Genomic DNA, 5,467 nt, shown 5'->3' with positions numbered 1-5,467 from the left:
TTTTAATAATCTCCTTAATCTTAGGAATAAGTATTCATGATGATTGTCTCAGTTGTGTGATATGTGTCTTTTATTAAAGCTAATATATTTTATTTTTAGGAGTGGTCTTGTCCCAAACTTAAACACACCAGTACACAAGTTTACAGACAAAGATCTATTCAGAGCATTGTGTATGGGCATTTTAAATACCTTGAAATAAAAAATATTATTTGGTGTTGACATATTGAAAGCAATACTGTCACATTAAAAAACAGCAGCTGTGGTTGTAAGGAATTGTACTGTAAAAAAAAAAAAAAAAATGAGGGTAAAACTAATATATATAAGATACACATGAACCATCATGGTAACACACATAACACTAAATATAATGCATTAAAACATGAATTTAACAACAAGATGTAATATAAAACCACAATATGCATAACGGACAAGTAAAAAATGAGCATAAAATAATTAAAGATTTTACCGTATGTTGTTTAAAAAAAAATGGATCTTTCAAAATTGTAAATAAAACAAAAATTATTGTGAAATATTTTTACTATTTTTTTTTCAGTCTTTCTGCTTCAAAATTTCAATTTTTTATATATATATTTTTTTTTTACGGTGGTTCGAACTCCCATTTTTAACAATTCACAAATATCATATCAGGACAATCCCCAGATTATTTCTCTAATTACAAGTAATATAATTTTCTAGTTCATATAACAGTATAACGATAATAATAATAATAGTTTGATGATATTTTTATGCATTGTTGCATCTTGCTTATTTTATCTATCTGCATTGCCAGTGTTCCTTACTTGTTTTTTTTACTTAAAACACATAAATACAAATCTGCCAGTGCAGTAAGACAAAATATAGCTTTGTTGGAGATGTCTCTGAAAACATGGTCTAAAGTAGTTTTGCTTCTTCACAAAATCTTTAGATATTCACTCTTGACACTTGATATATTGATATACCCGTATACATATATTGAGACAAGACACTCATTAAGAATATGATTTGTTTTGCAGTGTGTGGTTCTGGCAGTATGTACCCTACACATTGAAAAAAGCAGTCGGATATGCAATACTAACTTGTACCACTAGAACCGTGCTTGCGTGGAGCGTCTTGGCACAGATTACCACTCTCAGCCCTCGGTCACAAACAGAAGAATTTGCTGAAATCCTTCACAGATCCCAGCCCCCAATAAACCTCATAGCAATATGTCATACACCCTGGGAAGATAACCAGAATGCATAAGAATAAATCTCAATCAAGGATAGAGCGGTAGGTGACAGGAGAAAGGAGCTGGAATGTAATGTGACGTTAGTGTAGTCTAAGTGATTTCTGTTGGGCTGTGCCAAAGCAGTTATTAATGGAGTGTGTTTCTGAGTTATTAAGCTTTATGTTGTGGCTGGTACTTCTCTCTGAAGCAAAGAGGGTAAATGTAGTTCAAAAGGGCAGCAGGGAGCAACTTTTGCTCTGTGGAAATACTAGGCTGGGCTGGTGTTATGGTGTTGCAACGGCCAAACAGACAAAGGGATTTACAATGTAAGACAGAATGTTAACAGAATTTGAAACAATTTAAACAAAGATTTGAAACAAACTTTTATACTGGATGCACTACAAAAAAAAGCAACAATACAGCAATTGGATCTGAGTCTCAGTTTTTTCCACATATATTCCTTTCAGTGATCTCCAGCAAAAGATGTGTTGGGAACATGACGTATCAGTCTGTCAAAGCACGCTGTGTCTATCACAAACAGCACAAGACATTACATCAGAGATCTGCAAACTATTGGAGCCGAGACGTCATCAATCAGCCGTAAATCAAAGTGCAACTTTGAAGCGAAGCTCAGCACATTCAAATGTCAAGAGTTCACATAAACCAGTAACTCATCTGGGCAGGGCTCAGGCTTAAGCAGTCTTCGGATTCACTAGAAACGTCACGCAATGTTTCATTTTAACATCGATAATGTTCATCATCGACCCAAATTCAGATCCGGCCATTTTAAGTCATCATTTGTGATTATGTGATTATAATGCAAATATTTGTGAAAGGTTACTATTGTTGAAATACAAATTTCAAGTTTTAAATTAGCTTCAGTGTACCAACAAACAAAATGATATGTGATCCATGAGCAAACAACTGGCCTTTGAGTGTTAAACATAGAAAATCAATGCAAAGATAGACTTTGTTGTTTAACGATATTGATTGATACTTGATTAAATTAAAACAATTTGAATACCTTTACAACTGAAATAAGGGATGGGAAAAACAACCACTTTAGTCATGGCTCTTATTTATTGTTCCAGTGATAATAAACTAATCTGAGAGACAATTTAAATAAAATAAAAATCTAATAATGAAATACTTACTCCTCTATACACTGGAAAACAGTCAATGGTTTAAGAACATTTTACCCCCCCCCAAGAAAATGTGCTACATGACTGGTGATGACAATAAAATCAGTAAAATCATCTTAAATAAAATTATCATAATTACAAATGATGTGGTTCCAGTGGTTCATGTGAAGAGTATGAAGAACCTTCCATAATAAATGTTAAAATCTACAAAAAGAGAAGGAAAACACACCTTGCGATTCAACATATTTTGAATTACCCCAAGACAAAACCATAACAAATAAGTCTGTTTAACCCAGATAACAAAAATCAAAATACATTGGAACTGAAATTATACACACAAAAAAAAATACAAATACGTTATTTCAAATAAAATAAACAAATACCTCTAACAACACACACTACATTGCAGAAATAAATAATTCTAGAGGTTATAAAGGCTGAGAATCACAATGATAGCAAAATGTTTCTCGTGTTGTTCACACATTTTCTCTATGACACTCTATGATCTTGTCCAAAAATGTGACGGTCATGGAAATACTTTGCTGCTCTAAGGAGTAATCATTTGAAGAAGGCTCTTCTGGTGCTCCTTTAGTCCCCCATTTCAAAGCCATAAGATATTTACACGGGGAACTTGTAGTTGGGTAACTGTTTAACAGATCAGAGGCAGTAAATCATGGACGCCAAAACCACTTGAGACCGACTCTTTCATGAGTGAATTCAACTCTTTAGATAGCTCATTAATTACTGTCATTGTGCATCATGTTTGTGGTTTAGATTGTAACTCACAAGAAACGATTCTGGCACACATTTCTCTCTCTCTAAAACATTCAACAAATCGTGAAAGCATAATTGTAAAAAAAACTAAAACAAATAAACAGCAATATGCACTGATATTCACGCATCAGTGTCACATGTTAGGTAGTCTCACATCCAAAATCATTTTTTTGCAGTTTTGTGTTGTAACAAAAAATGCATCAGAAATGAAATCCTGAGCGCCGTTTGTTCTAACAGAGATATAAAGGTCATTTCAATTTATGCTTTGCTGATGATTTAAGCCATTCTGATTTCTCAAAAAAAAAAAAAAACTATTTTCTTCACTATGAATTTTGATTAGACCATTTACATTTGATAGTGATCTCTAGGAAAATGTGTAGTCGAACATAACACTACAAGTCTCGTGTGAGTTCCTGTGATCTGTGATACCCTGTTAAACCATCACAAAACAGCCCAGTCTTCTAAGAGACCTTTTTTCTTTTCTTTTTCTTTCCACATAGATGGTGTGCAACATCCACTGCAACAACATCATGCTTGAAACCAAAGATTTTTAAAGGAAGGGCAAGGCTTCAATCCTACACTATTTGAAATGATCTTTATTGACAAATATATGCATTATTTGAACATTGAACGGTAGCTTCATAAATATGTTTGCATTCCTCGAAAGAACACCTTGACACTTCATCCTCAATTCCAGTTTCAGAAAGATCAAACATTTTCTCTTCAGATCGCCAAAATCCGAATAACAACTTTGTCTTTCCAGATGGGCGAAGTATCCGTTAGCATCAATATGTACAATACTACTTTCAAGAAATCATTTTTGATCCACTTACTCTTCCGAGCAACATTCGCGGTGCAGGGTGTGCTCTGAAAGTACCGAAGGCACGTTAAAGCAGACGCTCTCAGGTATCGTCCTCTAGTGCAGAGTAGAAAAGATCATCTCCGTCATGTAGGTCCAGTATTCCACAGGTGAAACCAAAACGGGAGTATTTGGAACAGATCAAGCCTCTGCTCGAGATCACTAACGCAGACCAAAAACAGATGACACCCCACGGCCTGAGAGATTTGAAGAACAACGCCAAGGGACGTTCAAGAGAGCTGAAGGACAGCAAATGGCTCCCATCCCATAATGCCAGGGTTTAGGCCAAGGCCATGGGGCACCAAGTGTCCCCTCTCACAGAGGTTGCTACATCAGTTGTGGACGTCAGGCCTACATTCGTGTACAGGCTCTCCTGGCCAGGATACTTCACCATGGAGCCAGTCGTGCCTGAAACATCAGCTTGGCCCACCAGCATCGAAGAGTTGACCTGGATCGAACCAGAGAATGTCAATATGACAAATAAAATGCAAACCAGCTGTGGGGTTTTATGAGGCATTGAATCATTTTCAAGCACCAGCAACTTTTTAGCTGTGTAAGGTTTGGCACATTGTTGACTCATTTTTATGCAAATGCAGGAAAAAATAAGGGTAAATAAACTTTATGATGTTATATTACGGCACCTGTGTTGATGAAGGACTGTTCTTTGTGCACTCTTCTGAATTAGAAGACGATGAAGACGTTGGAGTCATTGGGACAGAACTACTTCCTGTGAATAATTTTAACCAGTTAGTTGACCTGCATTTATCCTCAGTGCAATTATAAATGAAATATTTTAACTTGATTGAGTTTTTTATCATTAGTGTTTAACATACCAGATGATCCCTTTGTTTTGTTCAAGGTTTTTGGTTTTCTTTTCCTTGTCTGAATACCTTCTTTTTTCATGGCAAGGGGCCTAGGCACCTAAAAAATAAATAAATAAATACTTTCATCATTTATGAATACATTCATAAAATACTATAATGGCACGTATAGCTTTCTCCCGTTTATTTTAAATGTATATCAGTTCATAATTTTTTCCATTGTATCAAATCTTGTTTTCACGCAATATTATATATAGCATACCCCGTGTAACTTTGTGTAAAGTCCACACGCGTTGCACACGGGCTCTCCGTCTGCGTTTCGGCGCCACAGTGTTGTAGTGCTGGTCTGGCAGTTGGCGCAGGACAGGCCGATCCGCCTCGAAGACGACTGGAGAAGCAATTTACAATTTCATTAATTGATACTAATAAAAAGGTCTCTCATTATCATTAATACAGAGTGGTAAAATGAAATCGCTGTGAGCTATACATCCAATGTCTGGCAGATTAAATGTATATTTCCAAATATTAGACCTTTTGTCTATTGTGACTACATATATAAAGTAAAAAAAAAGTGTTCAATTGGGCTACTTGATTAAAAATTATTACATTAATATATATATATATATATATATATATATATATATATATATATATATATATATAT

The 5,467-nt window shown here is 35.0% G+C and overlaps 1 long non-coding RNA gene across 1 annotated transcript; it reads right to left on the bottom strand.

The window, feature by feature from the left end:
• Positions 1-1,577: 1,577 nt before the first annotated feature.
• Positions 1,578-5,222, bottom strand: LOC113114370 (uncharacterized). The gene is made up of 4 exons (XR_003293714.1): positions 5,066-5,222; positions 4,816-4,903; positions 4,624-4,709; positions 1,578-4,430 (listed from the first exon to the last, which is right to left on the bottom strand). It is a non-coding gene; the product is annotated as an uncharacterized LOC113114370 (long non-coding RNA).
• Positions 5,223-5,467: the final 245 nt, after the last annotated feature.

The sequence above is a fragment of the Carassius auratus genome, chromosome 2 (genome assembly GCF_003368295.1).
Source record: "Carassius auratus strain Wakin chromosome 2, ASM336829v1, whole genome shotgun sequence".
Taxonomy (NCBI): Eukaryota; Metazoa; Chordata; class Actinopteri; order Cypriniformes; family Cyprinidae; genus Carassius; species Carassius auratus.
Note: the sequence above shows the minus strand (reverse complement) of the source record. Positions and strands in the feature narration are given on the sequence as shown.